The 19,508-nt window shown below is 40.2% G+C and overlaps 1 pseudogene; it reads left to right on the top strand.

Annotated features, from left to right (window-relative positions):
* The first annotated feature begins 18,076 nt into the window (after positions 1-18,076).
* On the top strand, positions 18,077-19,225 carry LOC739238 (complex I intermediate-associated protein 30, mitochondrial-like; annotated as a pseudogene).
* Positions 19,226-19,508: the final 283 nt, after the last annotated feature.

Raw genomic sequence — 19,508 nt, 5'->3', positions numbered from 1 at the left:
CAGGTGCCCGCCACCCCGCCCAGCTAATTTTTTGTATTTTTTAATAGAGACGGGGTTTCACCGTGTTAGCCAGGATGGTCTCGATCTCCTGACCTCATGATCTGCCCTCCTTGGCCTCCCAAAGTGCTGGGATTACAGGTGTGAGCCACCGCACCCTGCCTTTTTTTTGTTTTTTTAAGTTCCAGAGACCATGTGCAGGATGTGCAGGTTTGTTACATAGGTAAATGCGTGCCATGGTGGTTTGCTGCACCTATCAACCCATCACCTAGGTATTAAACCTGGCATGCATTAGCTATTTCTTCTGATACTCTCCTCCCAACCATGCCCTCCTCTGACAGGCCACAGTGTGTCTGTTCCCCTCCGTTTCCATGTGTTCTCATTGTTCAGCTCCCACTTATAAGTGAGAACATGCAGTGTTTGATTTCCTGTTCCTGTGTCAGTTTGCTGAGGATAATGTCTTTCAGCTCCATCCATGTCCCTGCAAAGGACATGATCTTGTTCCTTTTTAGGGCTGCATAGTACTCCATGGTGTATTTGTACCACATTTTCTTTATCCAGTCTATCACTGATGGGCATTTGGGTTGATTTCATGTCTTTGCAATTGTGAATAGTGTTACAATGAACATACACATGCATGTATTTTTAAAATAGAATGATTTATATTCCTTTGGGTATATACCCCATAATGGGATTGCTGGGTCAAATGGTATTTCTGGTTCTAAATCTTTCAGGAATCACCACACTGTCTTTCACAATGGTTGAATTAATTTACATTCCCACAAACAGTGTAAAAGCATTCCTATTTCTCTGCAACCTCGCCAGCATCTGTTGCTTCTTGGCCTTTTAATAATTGCCATTCTGACTGGTGTGAGATGGTATCTCATTGTGGTTTTCATTGGCATTTCTCCAGTGATCAGTGATATTCAGCTTTTTTTTCACATTTGTTGGCCACATGTATGTCTTCTTCTAAGAAGTGTCTGTTCATGTCCTTTGCCCATTTTTTAATGGCATTTTGTTTTTTGTAAATTTGCTGAAGTTCCTTATGGATGCTGAATATTAGACCTTTGTCAGATGGATACGTTGCAAAAATTTTCTTCCATGCTGTAGGTTGCTTGTTCACTCTGATGATAGTTTTCTTTTGCTGTGCAGAAGCTCTTTGGTTTAATTAGATCTTAGTTGTCAATTTTTGCTTCTGTTGCAATTGGTTTTAGAGATTTCATCATAAAATCTTTGCCCATGCTTATGTGTCCTGTATGGTATTGCCTAGATTTTCTTCTAGAGTTTCTATAGTTTTTATTTTTTTTTTACATATAAGTCTTTAATCCATCTAGAGTTAATTTTTGTATAAGGTGTAATAAAGGGTCCAGTTTCAATTTTCTGCATGTGACTAGCCAGTTCTCCTAACATCATTTTAAAATAGGGAATCCTTTCCCCATTGCTGGTTTTTGTCAGGTTTGTTGAAGATCAGATGGTAGTTTAGTGGGAATAGCATTAAAGCTATAAACTGCTTTGGGCAGTATGGCTGTTTTCATGATATTGACTCTTCCTATCCATGAGCATGGAATGTTTTTCCATTTGTTTGTGTGCTCGCTGATTTCCTTGAGTGGTAATTTGTAGTTCTCCTTGAAGAGGTCCTTCACTTCCCCTTATTAGCTGTATTTCTAGGTGTTTTATTTTCTTTGTGGCAATTGTGAATGAGAATTTATTCATGATTTGGCTCACTGCTTGTCTGTTCTTGGTTTATAGAAGTGCTTTTAATTTCTGCACATTGATTTTGTATCCTGAGACTTTGCTGAAGTTGCTTACCAGCTTAAGAAGTTTTTGGGCTGAGTTGATGGGGTTTTCTAGATATAGCATCATGTCATCTGCAAACAAAGACAAGTTGACTTCTTCTCTTCCTATTTGAATACCCTTTATTTCTTTGCCTTGCCTGATTTCCTTTGCCAGAACTTCCAATACTGTGTTGAATAAGAGTGGTGAGAGAGGGCATCCTTTTTTGTGCCCGTTTTCAAGGGGAGTGCTTCCAGCTTTTGCCCATTCACTATGATACTGGCTGTCGGTTTGTCATAAATGGCTCTTATTTTGGATATGTACCATCAATACCTAGTTTATTGAGAGTTTTTATCATGAAGAGATGTTGAATTTTATCAAAGGCCTTTTCTGCGTCTGTTAAGATAATCTTGTGTTTTTTGTCTCTAGTTCTGTTTATGTGATGAATTATGTTTATTGATTTCATGTATTGAACCAGCCTTGCATCCCAGGAATGAAGCCAACTTGTTCATGGTGGATAAGCTTTTTGATGTGCTGCTGGATTTGGTTTGCCAGTATTTTATTGAAGATTTTGACATCGATGTTCATCAGGGGTATTGGCAAGAAGTTTTATTTTTTTGTTGTATATCTCTGCCAGGTTTGGTATCAGAATGATGCTGGCCTCATAAAATGAGTTAAGGAGGAATCCCTTCTTTTCAATTGTTTGGAATAGTTACAGAAGAAATGTACCAGCTCCTCTTTGCACCTCCAGTAGAATTCAGCTGTAAATCCATCTGGTCCCAGGCTTTTTTTGGTTTGTAGGTTATTAGTTACTGCCTCAATTTCAGAACTTGTTATTGGTCTATTCAGGGATTCAACTTCTTCCTGGTTGAGTCTTGGGAGGGTGTATGTGTCCAGGAATGTGTCCATTTATTCTAGAGTTTCTGATTGATTTGCATAGAAGTGTTTATCATTTTCTCTGACAGTAGTTTGTATCTCTGTGGGGTCAGTGGTAATGTCATCATTATCATTTTTGATTGTGTTTATTTGAATCTTGTCTTTTTTTCTTTATTAGTCTAGCTAATGGTCTATCTATTTTATTGATTTTTTTTTTTTTCAAAGAACCAGCTCCTGGATTTGTCGATTTTTTTGAAGGGTGTTTTGTGTCTCTTTCTTCTTCAGTTGTGCTCTGTGCTTGGTTATTCCTTGTCTTCTGCTAACTCTGAAATTTATTTGCTCTTGGTTCTCTAGTACTTTTAGTTGTGATGTTAGGGTGTCCATTTGAGATCTTTCTAGCTTTTTGTTGGATCTATTTAGTGCTGTAAATTTCCCTCTTAACACTGCTTTAGCTGCATCCCAGAGAGTCTGGTACGTTGTCTCTTTGTTCTCATTAGTTTCAAAGAATTTCTTGGTTTCTGCCTCAGTTTTATTATTTATCCAGAAGTCATGCAGGAGCAGGTTGTTCAATTTCCATGTAGTTATGTGTTTTTGAGTGAATTTCTTAATCTTGAGTTCTAATTTGATTGTGCTGTGGACTGAGAGACTGTTATGATTTCAGTTCTTTTGCATTTGCTGAGCAGTGTTTTACTGCTAATTATGTGATCAATTTTAGAGTAAGTGCCATGTGGTACTGAGAAAAATGTATGTTCTGTTGGTTTTGGGTAGAGACTTATGTAGATCTCTATCAGGTCCAGTTGATCCAGGGCTGAGTTCAAGTCCTGAATATCTTTCTAAATTTTCTTTCTCGATGATCTGTCTAATATTGACAGTGAGGTATTAAAGTCTCCCGCTATTATTGGGTGGGTATTCAAGTCTCTTTGTATGTCTTTAAAAATTTGTTTTATGGGCTGGGCGTGGAGGCTCACCCCTGTAATCCCAGTGCTTTGGGAGGCTGAGGCGGGTGGATCACTTGAGGTCAGGAGTCCGAGACCAGCCTGGCCTACGTGGTGAAACCCTGCCTCTACTCAAAATACAAAAATTAGACGGGTATGGTAGTGGGCGCCTGTAATCCTAGCTACTTGAGAGGCTGAGGCACAAGAGTCACTTGATCCTGAAAAGTGGAGGTTGCAGTAAGCTGAGATCGCACCACTGCAGTACAGCCTGTGAGATAGAGAGAGATTCAGTCCTAATAAAACAAAATAAAAATAACTTGTTTTATGAATCTGGGTGCTCCTGTATTGGGTGAATATATATTTATGATAGTTGGCTCTTTTTGCTGAATTAAAGTTTTTACCACTACCTAATGCCCTTCTTTGTCTTTTTTGACCTTTCTTGGTTTAAAGTCTGTTTTGCCAGAGACTAGGATTGCAACCCCTGCTTGTTTCTGCTTTCCATTTGCTTGGTAAATTTTCCTCCATCCGTTTACTTTGAGCCTAGGTGTATCTTTGCATGTGAGATGGGTCTGTTGAATACAGCAGTCCAATGGGTCTTGATTCTTTATCCAATTTTTTAGTCTTTGTCTTTTACTGGGGGCATTTAGCCCATTCACGCATAAGGTTAATATTGTTATGTGTGAATTTGATCCTGTCATCATGATGCTGGCTGGTTAATTTTGCAGGCTTGTTAATCTAGTTGCTTCATGGTGTTGTTGGTCTGTGTACTTCAGGGTGTTTTTGTAGTTTTGAAGAGAACTTGTCAAGTTTTTTTATCAAATGTCCTTCAATTTGAATTTGATTTTTTTTCATGTGGACAGAAGGATTAAGATCTAGTATTTGACAGTACAGTAGAACTATAGCTAACAATATTTTATGGTATAGTTGCTGGGGAAGAGGAACTGGAAGGTTCCCAACATAAAGATGGGTGAAGGTTTGGGGTGAGGGAGTCCCAGTTGCCCTGGTTTATTGGTATACATTGTATGCATGTATCAAAATACTGCGTGTACCAACAAAATATGTGTAAGTATTATGTAATGATAAAGTCTGTGTCAGGGGTCTCTGTACACTTATGGCTGAGGGCTGGGCTTCGCATGCATGAGGCAAGATCACCAGACATTTACCAAATAGCAGTGATATGTTTTATTATTCCTCACTCTCCAAACTTGTTAACACACAGCAGTGACTATGAACAGTTCCTTAACACCCTTGGCATCCAGCTGAGTCATTGAATGTAGCCAGACAAAAACAGACACGTCACAGACAGTGGAGAAAGAGGAGAAGAAGGCCCCCTGACTTCTCATCCAAAAAATGGAGGCCTAACACAAATGGAAAATTGTCTTTAAATTGCTGAAGAAGAAAAAATACTTAATGCTATATCCTATGAAAATATCCTTTAAATATGAGGATAAAAATCAAGGTAATCTTAGAAACATGCCAAGCTATGAGAATTTTTATTGCCTACAACCTACATGACAACCAGTTCTAAAGGAACTCCTTCAGTCTGCAGGAATCATAGTGCAGGTCCAGGGATGAACCTGAGAAGCAGTAAAGGAGTATATATAAAAGACAACATTTTCTTTCCTGGTGGAATTGCTGTAAAACACTACCGACTCTTTAAAGAACAATAACCCCACAGGCAGTTTTTATACTGCAGGCAAAAGTAAAAATTATAAGAATTGCACAAAGAAGGATATGGGGTAAATGGAATCAGTTATACACTCTTGGTTTTCTCCTCACTGAGACTGAAGAGGAAATTAATGAATTTTACAATATGTGAAGCCAGAAAATTAACTTTCCCCTCAGGGCTTAGTTATAAGGTATCGCCCCCCTCCCCACCCCGTAGTAGAAGTTAGAGAAGGATATTAACAGCCCGTGCTCCTTCTGTGCTCCATGAGCCTTATCTATACTCCCCAGTTTCACATTCCTTAGAGCTCTGTGAATTCTTGCTTACCTCCCCAGCACAGCTGCAAGGTCATAAGATTGATAAGTATATATTACACAACCATGTATTCCTAAGGATGTAAGACATGGAGTAACAACTGCCTTTCTTCTCGCTTCTGTAAGTACGCTTCCTGCATCACGTAATTCCCACCACTGACTGTTTAAAAGGTGGCTGCTCTCTTTGTTCGGGGCTCAGACTTTCCTGGACGCTAGTCCTACTGAGCCAGGTGATCACCTTAATAAAGGCTCTCCTGAACTCTATTCAGTCTCTCCCATCTCTGATTGTCCCGCTACAAGACAGTTACCAAATCCTCCATCTGCATAACTCCATCAGCAAACCCTGCATTTACCTTCTGGGACAATGTGGTACTTTCCCTACATTTTTCTCCCTGTCTCATCCTTTCATCTATTTATTGCATATCTTAAAGTAGATGTTTTTCACCAACTACACACTGGTATCTGGTATTAATGAGGATGTCAGTAAATAATATTGGCACCACAGAAAATAAGTGTATGTCCGTTCTTTGTCTTCCCAAATACTAATCTGTAAATTTCTTTAGGTTGTGACTTGAGGTCATCATAATCATTACCTTCTTCCCAATCCTGATTCAAACCTTGACCCATAATAGGTGCTTAATACCTAAACATATGAAGGAATAAAGAATGGATGCATATTCTAAGTTAATAAATAATCAGGAACAAATACATGGAAGGATCAGTACTGCCAGTTTAAACACACACAAACTGCGCTTCAAACATCTTGCACTATTTGCCAATAAACACAGTCTGGAGCCAAAGTTCAAGTTGGAATTTTCTGTTATAAATCATTTTATCATAATTGTTTTACAGTCATAATTGTTTTACAGAGTTTGGTCTTGGGCTATTGTTGTTACTTTATTTTTTAATTTATTTTTTCCAGTATTTTCTTGTATCTCTACAATGTTTTAAGCAGCAGCTAAGTCAGTGTAAAACAGTAAAAATTGGGAAAAAATTGACATGATCTTCAAAATCATGGAGTATACAGTAAAATAAACGAACCTGACAGTAAATAAGCAAATAGAAATACAGCACAGTATTAATACATTGTGACACTGTAATATTAGAACATTTTGATAACAGTTACTACCACATCCCCTGAGACATTTGGAGGCAGTTTTATACAATTTTGATAGTTTTGGTAAGTTTTGATTTAAGCAATAATCTATCATGAGAAAAAGTTCACACTGCCCAGGGTTACTCAATGCTAGAGGCTTCATGTGGCGCTTCTGAAATTATGTATGGGAGACCCGTGGAGCTGTCAATTGGGAACAGAATGCCCCACATCATGATTACTATCCTCAATAGAAAAACCACGTTGGGTTTCAAATATCAGTGTCACACCCACATTTCCTCTGAAATTCAGGTGCTGGTTTACAGCTAAGATGCTTTCCACATGAGCATATTAATGTTGGGGTCCTCAGTTTTGGGGATATAGCCAGGATTTACTTAACTGAAGGCTGAGGATTTCCTGGGGAAATACCAGAAACATTGTCTTGTATATGACACAGTAGATTGGAACAAGATTTTCTAATATGCATAGTTTAGGGAATCGCATTTTAACTCTGTCCCTAAAACAGACATTCAGCTGTCAGAAAGTGGTCCACGCTGACATTCCATTATTAACTCACCTTGGCCTTGGAATTCAAGAATGACTTGGGGAAGAGCTGAATGGGAAGGTGGGAGGTGTAGAGGTGTGGGCCCTTCTGACTCTCTAAACCTGCTTTCTTACGTTTAACTTCTATCCATGGTGAACGATCCCAGGGAACAACAGATTGGACCCAACTAGGATCTCCCTTGGAGTGGATCACACTGATGATTTCCACTATCCAAAAGGTTCCTGAATAAAAAAGAAGAAGGTGTCACCTACTTCAATGTGACATTGACCCCACCACTACATCTTAAAGACACTGTGTTATTTCAGCAATAATGCCCCTGCCCATCAATCCAACTGGTGTTTTCATTCCTCATCTTAGTCTTAAGTGCATTCAACTGATGCTTTATTCTAGAGGTACTCCGTTCCTTTCACCTTTATGTGGCCATCTTTACCCTGTTTTGTCATAATACTCTTTTAAAAAACCAACTTTTAAAATGTTAAATTGTGGTAAAATACAAACAATTGACTGGCTTAACCATTTGTAAGTGTCCAGTTCAGTAAATATGCACATTATCATGCAACCATCACCACCATCCATCTCCAGAATGTTTTTCTCTTTGCAAAATTGAAATTCCGTAAACATTAAAAAGCAACTCTTTTTATTCTCTTCCCATCAGCTCCTTGCAACCACCACACTACTTTCCCTCTCTATAAATATTTTTATACCAGGTACCTCCTATGACTGGATCACACAGTATTTATCCTTTCATGCCTGACTTTTACTTAGTATAGTGCCCTCAAGGTCCATCCATGTGGTACCATGTATTAGAACTTCCTCTCTTTTAAGGGCGACTAATATTCCATTGTTTGTATAGAGCACATTCTGTTTATCTGTTCATCCGTCGATGGACACGTGGGCTGCTTCCACCTTTGGGCTGTTGGATGCCCTAATATTCTTGCTCCCACTGCTCAATATCATTTTATTTATTTATTTTTTATTTTTTTATTTTATTTTTATTTTTTGAGACAGAGTCTCGCTCTGTCACCCAGGCTGGAGTGCAGTGGCACGATCTCGGCTCACTGCAAGCTCTGCCTCCCGGGTTCATGCCATTCTCCTGCCTCAGCCTTCCGAGTAGCTGGGACTACAGGTGCCCGCCACCACGCGCAGCTAATTTTTTGTATTTTTTTTAGTAGAGACGGGGTTTCACCGCGTTAGCCAGGATGGTCTCGATCTCCTGACCTCCTGATTCGCCCGCCTTGGCCTCCCAAAATGCTGGGATTACAGGCGTGAGCCACCGCGCCCAGCCTCAATATCATTTTAAAAAGAGCAAAACTGTCATGTGCAGCCAACATGGAGGGAACTGGAAGAAATTATGTTAAGTGAAATAAGCTCAGCCCAGTAAAACAATGGCATCAAATAGTCTTAATACACAGAATAGACCATTGAACCACTGCACACATGCACTTGCTAAATATTACAATATTTTCACTCCCATTTTCCCACCTCTCATATTCTTTCTCTAGTTACACTGTAGTATCCGTTACACTCGATAATCCCAGCTTCCCTGTATGTGCTTCTCCACCAGCGATCTCTGCCTCAATGCATGACACCAACACATGTCTACTATTCTTTGCCTGAAACCTCAGGCATATGTATGTGCCTTCTTCCTCATCCATGCCTCATCCATATGGTTCTCAGCTGGGGTAAACTGTGCCCACCTCAAGGGAAAATTAACAGTGACTGCAGACATTTTGAGTTATCACACTTGAGTATGCTACTGACTCCAGTGGGCAGGGGCCAGGGATGCAGCTAAACATCCTACAATGCACAGGACAGCCCTCTTCCCTCTGAAAATGTATTGTGTGGCCCACAATGTCTGTAGTGTAATAGATCAAAACACTGCCATCTGGCAAAGACCTTCTCCTCGACCAGACTTGACTTAGGCTTCCCTGAGCCCTCTTCCTGACTAGGCCTGGACTTTGGACATCTGTGTTGAAACTGTGTTGCACCCAGTTTCAACAAGGGTAATGAGAATCCCCCCATCCTTGATACCTGATCAGATTTCCCATGTTCCACTCTTAATGTCTAAATCTTTGGCCTGCCTTTAGCAAGGATTCTGCTCCTGATACCTAATCAAGTTGCTCTTTGTAATTTCCCACCCACTGACCGCCTTACTTTGATAATTGTCTACAAAAAACCAACTATCATTGCTATATTCAGAGTTGAGTTGGGTCTCTCTCCCCTGTTGCAATTGTCTTGAATATTCTTCCTCACCATTTACCCAAGTGTCAGAATATTTTTTCTTTTACATCTAACAGTCTCACATTCACGCTCAGCATCTAAGGATAAATGTTTATTTTTTCACCATCCTGCATGATCACTTAAATCTGCCTTAGCTTCTGTGGGATCTCATGTCTCTCTCTGTCTCTACAATGCCCCAGTAATCACATTCATTTGCATTATGTTTAATTGTCTGGTTTAATCCGTCTCTCTGAGTAGAAGCTTTATTAAAACACCACACTATCGGCGCCTGTAGTCCCAGCTACTTGGGAGGCTGAGGCAGGAGAATGGCGTGAATCCGGGAGGCAGAGCTTGCAGTGAGCTGAGATCGTGCCACTGCACTCCAGCCTGGGCGACGGAGTGAGACTCCGTCTCAAAAACAAACAAACAAACAAACAAAAAAACCCCACACTATCCACCAAAGCATACCCAAGCGCAGGGCATAAAGAAGGCACTCCATCAGTATCTTCACCGCATCCCTTCCTGAGTTTCAGGTCCCACTTCCTTACCTGACTTTGGGTAAGAAAGTGTAATGACATCTTCATCCCGCAACACAACTTCATCTTGCAAACGTCTCAGGTCTGTAAAATTATTGCTGGGAAAAGGAATCCCTTCAATCCAGACAGATCCACCAGCCATCTAAAAAAACACCACAGCCTTCCCAGGTTCGTATTCGCTGCACCTGTGCAATCTTAGCGGCATCACTTTTCTTGTTCTGCGACAGGTTAAGATGCAAAGGATGGAGACATTGGGACAGAGCAGCCCAAGTTCATTTTGATACAGCTCCGATGACTGGATGATTACCAGGCTTTTTGGTCTGGTGCTGATAGGATTAACGACATGGACACATGTGGAGTAGTTTTAAGGAGTGAAAAGTTTAATAGGCAAGTAAGAAGGAAGAAAGAAGAGAACAGCTCCCCCGTACTGAGACATCGGAAAGGAACAGAGATAGACCCTGTGCGCAACAGAAAGACAGTCCCTTATATCGGGAGGCTGGAGGAGGCGGTATCTGGTTTGCACAGGGCCCAAAGGATTGGCTTGACCAGGTGTGTTATTCATGTAGCCTGGGAGAAACCAGGCCCTCCCACCATAGCCTTTTAATATGCAAATGTGGGTTGCCATGATGGTTTGAACACATGGTGTTACTTGGAGGTGGCCTTCACACTTTGCACAGGTGGTAACAAGGAGAAGACCGTGGGAATCACCATGTTGAGTGGACCCAGTTTCTAGTGGCCAGCATTTGCATATCAAAGCTTGTCAGCCCGGCCCTTGAAGCCGCCTTTTTGGTTAGAAAAGAGATTGCTTGGGGGTCATTTCTTATTACAGGAAAATTTTCACCAAGAACCTTTACCCTTACTGTATGCCTAAAATGATTTCTTAATAACTCCTGTAATATCCCCCCGTCAAAGAGAAGTAAACCTAACTGCTGTTAGGGGATGTTAGATGATGATTCTTTCTGGCTACTGTCTGCTGAAAAGGGGCGTGTGGTGGGGGGGACAGCAATTGGGCCTTCTCCTGTGGTTGATCTAAGGTTCTCAGAAGAATGGCATGTCTGTGTGTGGCTCTGCTCACAGCACCATTTAAAGTTTAATTGCTTCTATTAATAAATAGAACATTATTTAATAAAATATTAAAATATTAAACTTTATTTGATTTAAGGTGAAAAAATACAAATTTTACAAGAAGATTTAAAATGTAGGGTTAGGATACAATTATTAAAATTACCACCGTTAGTGGGGGGCCCTATTAGACCATAACTGACAGTAGAGTTTGACACCTTTTAGTTACACCAATGGATTGCAATACTGGCTTGCCTCCACTAGATGTCGGTGTACATTACCAGAAACGTTAATATAGCCGTAACTTTTTCCTAGAGAAAAGCGGACATTTCCCCCTTAATCTGCCGTTAGAGAATAACTTTAGGCCTAGGCCATTTTTACAACTTGCAATATGATTGGGAGAAATACATTATTGGGTGGCTAAAATAACTTTAGCGTTAATTTTGACAATTCCTTTCCTTTAATTATTAAATTCTTTTATGACTTTTATATACCTTCTTTCAACACCTTTAAACTTTTTGATTTGTCCTAAACATCCTTTCTTTAAACAACCAGTTATTTCCCTTTAGTACAAGAATTTACCATACAAAATCCTTCCGTATATAAAATCTCTTCCTTTATAACCTTTTCATAGTGTGTATTATATTACCAACCTTTAGTAAAAAGTCTTTTCAAACTTAGTGATAGTATAACTTTCATGCTTCTTATCCATAACTATTAGTCCTGCTATAAGCAAAACAACCTTGACTAAATTTTTCCTGCAATTATTAATCCTGTTATAAGGATGATAATCAGGCAAAATATTACAGCAATTAGAATTTTACAACCAGAATTCCACATTGTGAGTGCCACAGTGTTTAGTTCTATTGCAAATAGTAGCTTGACTAGAACAATTTTCACAAGAGTGCCATAGTAAATAATTTTCATTTAAAACTTTACTTGCCAAGACATAACATGTCCCTTTGGGGATTTACAAAGTTACAAATATGATTCTATGAATAATAAAATCTCTCTGCAAATATGCATTAAAAAGAAGTTCTAATATTTGGCAGTGAACTTTGAGAGGAAAGTTTAGAAATAATAAAAAGTATTTTATAAGGTAGGAGTGGGACTGAGTAAGATGTGTAGCCCTCACTCAGTTACTTATCTTTTATGATTTTCAGCTTAAGATTTTCTACTTTTTTTTTTTTTTTTTTTTGAGATGGAGTTTTGTTCTGTCGCCCAGGCTGGAGTGCAGTGGTGTGATCTTGGCTCACTGCAACCTCTGCCTCCCTGGTTCAAGCGATTCTCCTGCCTCAGCCTCCTGAGTAGCTGGGACTACAGGCACCCACCACCGCACCCGGCTAATTTGAATTAGTTTTTGTATTTTTAGTAGAAACAGGGTTTCACCATGTTAGCCACGCTGGTCTCGATCTCCTGACCTCGTAATCCGCCCGCCTCGGCCTCCCAAAGTGCTGGGATTACAGGCGTGAGCCACCGCGCCCGGCCAAGATCTTCTATTTCTTCACACTGATATTGAGGACATTCCTCTGGACCGTCAGGGGTTGCTTCCTCAGCTTTGCAGGCTTTGGCTTGATCGTGATGTATTCATAAGTTGATTCCTGTAACTTTTACTGCCCAAGGGGGTTGAGAGAATAACAGTGTAGGGCCCTTCCTAGCTTGGCTTAGGGAAGGTGACAGAGGTGAGAGTTTTACTAACACCAAATTTCTTGGGTTAAATAGAGGTGGTTCCTGCTGGAAGTGAGCTAGAGAGGTTACATGCTTAACCAATTTAGAGGTTTCCTGCCTGAAAACAATTTCTGAGCACATGGATAAGTTTTATCCTTTCCCAAGTGAAAAGCTTGGGATTTTAAGAACTTTTCATTGGCTGGAGGCTGGCAAATAGAGTTTGCCATCCTGACTGTAGCCATCCTGAGGGCTGAAAAGTATGCCTTAGAGAAGTAGTCTATTCTATTTTTGTAGGGGAATACTGAGGTTTAATTTCTCTTACAGAGTCTTTTTAGATTAGAAGGGGCTTGAAGTGTGTTAATACCTTGAAGCTTTTATGTCTTTGACTTAGCTGCCTGATCAGCTAATTTATTTCCTTCGGCTACCTTGTTTCCTTTTAATGTTCCTTAAAATGCATCCTTGCTATTTTTTTGTGGAAGAAAAACTGAGGATAATAACCTGCTAATTTCCTGGTGATATTTTATAGGAGATCCATTAGTGGTAAGAAAATGTGTTTCCTTTTAAATGGCCCCAGCATGAGCATGGAGAGCTATGAAAGCATACTTGGAGTTAGTGTAAATGTTAGCTGCCTTTCCCTTGCTTAATTTAGGTGCTCTTGTAAGAGCTAGTAGCTCAGCTAATTGAGCGTTTGTGCCTGGGGAGAGTGACTACTGCTTATCCTGCCTTATGTACATCTTGCTTTACCGGCTGTCAGCTAAGAGCTCCCCCTAGAGGACCGTGATTCTGCTATATTATATGGGCTGTAAACAGTTAAATTATTTCCTAGGGTTAACTTGGAGGCTTTTCTGACTAGTAGAGCTATCATGACAATGGCTTGCAAGCGTGTGTCAACTAAGGTTGAGAAAAAGATTAGATTAGCCTTTTTCCTGAGATGCCCCTTACGGTCATGCTCTGGGGAGAGGGGAGATCTGGATTAGAGAGGAGAAGACAGAGAGAGACTAGCTCTAGTGTTTGGAAGGAGGTTTACTTTCCTTCCTTTAATTTCCAGAATCATCCGGAGCTCCTGTGCTATAATGGCAGTTTGAACCGCTGGAGCCGAGATTTGAGCCCCGGGACCCATCAGTCCTGCTGGACCGTCTGTGAAACTGGTCCTGAACCCAGTGACCTCCGCCTCTGGGGGCAATTCCATCTCCAGTGGTTTTTGCCACAGGCTGGACAGGGTCGAGGTTGCTTCGTCTTGCTGCCTGGGCACTCCTTAAAATGCCCTGGCCTGCCACATCAATAGCAACTAGCAGATGCACCTTGGGGATTCTGGATGTTGCAAGCCTGCAAAGCTGCTGCTAGAGCCTCCGTCCTTCTCCCGAGCTTGCTCTCTTTCTTTTAGGCATCCTCCTCCTGGTTCATATTATTAAAGACCGAAGTGGCCACTTTCAGGAGGCTCTCTAAGGTGCTGTCTGGTCCTGTACCTTGCTTTTGTAGTTTCCTTCTACTATCAGGAGCTGCCTTGTGTAATAAACTTGTCCTTCAGGATGAGCTGTTCCTCAACTGAATTAGGGGATAAGGAGGTGTACTCTATTAGTGCCTCTCTTAGCCTTTCCATAAAGGCTACAGGAGTCTTATCTGGCTTTTGGTCCATTATAGACAGTTTAGAGTATGATACCTTGTTTTAACCTGAATTGACTCTCCCTTAGCTGAGAGAGCCAGACAGACTCCATCTTGGCTCCTTCACTTACAGCCCCTTACCCACCCCCTTCCTCAAGGACTTAACTTGTGCAAGCTGACTCCCAGCACATCCAAGAGTGCAATTAACTGATAAGATACTGTGGCAAGCTATATCCACAGTTCCTAGGAATTTGCCCAGTTGATAGCACCCAGAGCCCCCCGCGTTTGTGTCCGGTTGATAACACCCAAAGCCCCGCGTCTATCACCTTGTGATGGATTTAAAGCCCCTGCACCTGGAACCGTTTGCTTTCCTGTAACCATTTATCCTTTTTACTTTTTGCCTGCTTTATTTCTGTAAGATTGTTTTAACTAAACTCCCCCCACTCCCCTTTCTAAACCAAAGTATAAAAGAAAATCTAACCCCTTCTTCAGGGCCGAGAGAATCTTGAGCACTAGCCGTCTCTCGGTCTCTGGCTAATAAAGGACTCCTGAATTCGTCTCAGCGTGTGGCGTTTCTCTGTAACTTGCTCGGTTACAACAAGAATAATTGAGGCCGGGCGCAGTGGCTCACGCCTGTAATCCCAGCACTTTGGGAGGCCGAGGCAGGCGGATAACGAGGTCAAGGGATCGAGACCATCCTGGCTAACGCGGTGAAACCCCGTCTCTACTAAAAATTAAAAAAATTGGCCGGGCATGGTAGCAGGTGCCTGTAGTCCCAGCTACTCGGGAGGCTGAGGCAGGAGAATGGTGTGAACCCAGGAGGTGGAGCTTGCAGTGAGCCGAGATGGCACCACTGCACTCCAGCCTGGGCGACAGAGCGAGACTCCGTCTCAAAAAAAAAAAAAAGAGTAATTGAGAGGTTGGCCTTGGTTTTCTAAAATGCATATTACAAAGTGCTTTATCTTCCACTTATCCCCCTGAGTTAATGGGGTACCATTAGGACCCAAAATTCCGTTGATATCTAAAGTTTATTTTGCTGTACAACTCTGGTTTTTGTGGGTTATTTTTTCTTTTTTTTTTTTTTCTAGAGTTTTACTTGCTTCTAACACAAAAAAGGCCAGGTTTTCCTTCAGGCAACTCCTTTATGGAGTTTGAGCTTGCCTCCAACAGGAAAGATGAGGTTTTTTGCCCTGCTCCTCTAATGGTAGAGAGCAGGCTTCAACCTGTGACCCAACATCCCTAGATAAGTAACTGAGTTGCGGATTGTCTTGGCCAAAGAGAAGAGTAGCAACCAGCTGGTCTTCATTTCTTGTTACCATCAGAGCACTCCATAATCATATAAGTTGTGTGGTCATTTGTTTTGCTTAAATGTTTTTTGTTGTTGTTGTTTGTTTTTGTTTTTGTTGCTGTTTTGCTTTTTTTCCCCATTGGGTTTTATCAACTCTACCTTTTTTTTTTTATTGAGCAAAGGTTTTTTCTTCTCAGCTGACTGACTTCTGTTTTCTTCTTTTACTTCTGCTGTCTCTCCTTTCTCTTGCACCCTCTGCTGCATGAGGAACATGACATAGTTTATAATAGTCTGAGGTTCCTTAAAGAAAATGGAGAAGGTGCAACTCCCTTGGGGGAGACACCTGTTTTTCCTTATCAAACCCCAAGAGTGAAAACAGAAAAGTTCATCTCAGCTCTTAAACTGCTTGCTTTTGTATTGTGTTACCTGATTTATTGACTAAAATAGTTATCACAACAAAGTCTACTCTTTGGGTTTTAAAGAAGTGTATAGTTTAGACAGTTAGAAATGTCATTGTTTACAAAATTTTTTTTCTAAGTGCACTGTAAAAACATCACATGGTCTAGCCTCATAATAATTCTCCCTTTTTGGAAACACAGCATTCAGTGTGGGTTTCTGCCCAGAGCTCAGAGAGCCAGTTAAAGGATAATCACTATCTAAATAAAATTGGTCTCCTTATACCATCCTATGATAAATTTTTATAATTTTATGTTTGATTTGGCATCCCTCTTTAATCTCCTTCTAGCACACCAGACTCTTTCTTTCCATACTTTATAATGCAAATTTTTCTATTTGATTTTCACCTGAGTTGTTTCCTTTAATATGCAAATTTAAGGCTATTTCACTGACAACTGCCTAGGGTTGTGAAACAGGTTACCAAGAATCTGAAAATCCATGATAGCAAAAAAGAAGGTTTTTGTGAATTGGTGAAGATGTACTTCTTTCCGCATGTCTAATATATCTTGTGTATTTATGTGTTATGTAAACAATATTTCACTAATGAAAATATATAAAAGAGCTCTGATTAATTGGCTTAAAAAAATGTACATCAAATTATCAGAAAAAGAAAAGACTACTCAAATGCTTTTTCAAGTTTATGTGACTTAAGTAAAATCTTTAATAAATAAGCTAGCTTTAAAATTATTATTAAAGTAATATTAGAAATGTCTTAAGAATTGCCAGCATACATTTTTGTTTGCATTTTTTTTTTTTTGAGATGTAGTCTCGCTCTGTTGCCCAGGCTGGATTTGTAGTGGCGTGTTCTCTGCTCAGTGCAAGCTCCGCCTCCCGGGTTCACACCATTCTCCTGCCTCAGCCTCCCGAGTAGCTGGGACTACAGGTGCCTGCCAACATGCCTGGCTAATTTTTTGTATCTTTTTTTAATGGAGACGGGGTTTCTCCGTGTTAGCCAGGATGATCTCGATCTCCTGACCTGGTGATCCGCCCACCTTGGCCTCCCAAAGTGCTGGGATTACAGGCGTGAGCCACCATGCCTGGCCCTTTGTTTGCATTTATGGATCAAACAATTTCATACTTATCCCTGCCAAATACTATAAGGTGTCAAAACTTGACATAGGGGTTGCAAAAGCATAAACACAGCCAAAACAGAATGACCTTTGCTTGTGTAATCTTTAATAAATAAGACATTGATATTGGTTTAATAAAAATAGCTCTATCTTGAATTTAGTAACATTACCGTAACTTCTAATCTTGTGGCTTTAGGTGGTCCAGTCCACAGGCAGTAAGGAAGTTGGTTTTGGGAAAGGACTGTTATCATCTTCGTTTCAAAGCTAAATATAAAGTGAGTTCCTCCCAAAGTTTGTTTGGCCTATGCCCAGGAATGAACAAGGACAGTGTGGAGGTTAGAATCAAGATGGAGTCAGTTAGGTCAGATCTTTGTTATTGTCTCAGTTATGGTGGTTTCATAATTTTAAATGATGCCTATCACAGTTTCATAAACAATGTAGGTAAGTGATTAACATAAGATAATTAGGTAAATGTAATGGGATGAATACTTGTAGATAAAATTGTCATAATTTAAAATCTAAATTACTATTAAATAATAGATATTTTATTATTTGGGTATTTTTCAACAAAATATATTGTAGGAAAACATTCTTTCTAAAAACAGGTGTGTGCTTTTTAAAAAGGTATACACTCTTTTGTGTAATTCAAAGCTTATGTAAAGGTTTTATATAAAACAAGGTAAAAGGAACCAGGAAATAAGAGATATGTAAAGAAAGTTAAAGAAATAAAGAGGTTTTTCTCTCCAGCGTGGGGAACGTCCAGCCTGTGGAAGTCAGGCGGTGAGTGCCGGAGGCAAACCCCGAGGCAGAAGAGTTTTGCTACTCACTACCTGTGTGACCTTCTGTAAATTAGTCTTGGAACATCCATTTCCTCATCTCTATAATTGAAATGATAATAGTACCTCTCTCAGGGTTGTTGTGAGCCGTCAATGAAAATACACTTAGAGCAGCTTCTGGCATTTGGCAGAATTGGGCTATTTGCTGAAGCTTCTTGGTAGCCCTTGGTAGCCCAGGAAGAAACTTACATTTTGATTTTTTTGTACCATGGCTTTGGTTCACAAATTGCTGCATGGCACTTATATTCTCAGAAAATGCTCTAAGACAACTGCTGCCTTGCATTCATTTTTGGGTATTCACTTTGCACACCACTCCAGTAGTCTTCAGAAACCAGTGGCTTCTCCTGGCAAAGCCTCCTCACAGAGGAATACTGAAGGGGGTTGCCAAGGACATCACCAGAAAGAAGTTGCTTTGGATATAACTTCTCCTGAGGAGAAACCTGAAGTTAGTTTCAATAAAGCAATTAGAGATGAAATAAAGGACAATTTTAGGCATTTGAAGGATGAAATTGTGGATCATTGGATAGGACCCGAAGGCCGCCCTCTGCATGAGGTCTTGCTGGAACAAGCCAAGGTTGTCTGACAGTTCTGGGGGAAAGAAGACTTGGATAAGTAGATAGTGACTTCTGAAAAGACGATTGGAGGCAGAAGTGAAGTATTTTTGAAAATGGGCAAGAATAACCAAAGTGCACTGCTATATGGAACTCTGAGCTCTGAGGTGCCTCAGGATGGGGAGACTACCTGAAGTGGGTACTGTGCAATGATATCCAGGATTCCAGGGGGTGCTTTTGAGAGGAAGATGTCTTATGATTGGTCCCAGTTCAGTACTCTGTATCTCCGTGTATGTGGGGATGGTTGGCCTTGGATGATGAATATCAGGGAGGACACAGGTATAATCCAGAGGAAAAACAGATGTATAGTTACTTCGTGTTCACCCGTGGGGACTCCTACTGGCAGGAGGTCAAGATCCCTTTTTCCAAATTTTTTTTCCCTAATCAAGGAAGGGTACAGGATGTTCAGAGTCAGCTTCTGCTTGATAAGATCTCTTCTATAGCATTCACCTTGGCTGATAAAGTGGGTGGTCCATTCTTCCTGGAGATAGATTTTATTGGAGTGCTTACTGTTCCAGCCCACACAGAATTTGCCTATGAAAATTCTCCAGAGCTTAACCCAAGAATTTAAAAATAAAGATCATGTGGTAGTTTTCTTTTACTAAACTAAGGGTACTAGTATCTACAATGATATAAACAAAATAAAATATTTCTTTAAGGGCATCCCCCCAAAAAAAGAAAGAGGTTTTTTTTTTTTGTAAGACAGCTTAAAGAGAAATAATTTTATATGAGAAAGAATCTTGTATGGCAAATATAGTCCTAGAATAAAATGACTAGTTGTTTAAGAAAAAGTGATATTTAGAACAAACCAGAAAATCCAAGCATGTCATGAATGGGCTGTATAAGTCACTATAAGAAGATTATTAAACAAGCAAAACAAAAACTTTTATATGATCAAGTTGTCTATAAAGAGAAATGATAATAGTGTTTCTGTAGATTG

The sequence above is a fragment of the Pan troglodytes genome, chromosome 20 (genome assembly GCF_028858775.2).
Source record: "Pan troglodytes isolate AG18354 chromosome 20, NHGRI_mPanTro3-v2.0_pri, whole genome shotgun sequence".
Classification (NCBI taxonomy): Eukaryota; Metazoa; Chordata; class Mammalia; order Primates; family Hominidae; genus Pan; species Pan troglodytes.
This window is presented reverse-complemented; position numbering and strand designations above follow the sequence as displayed.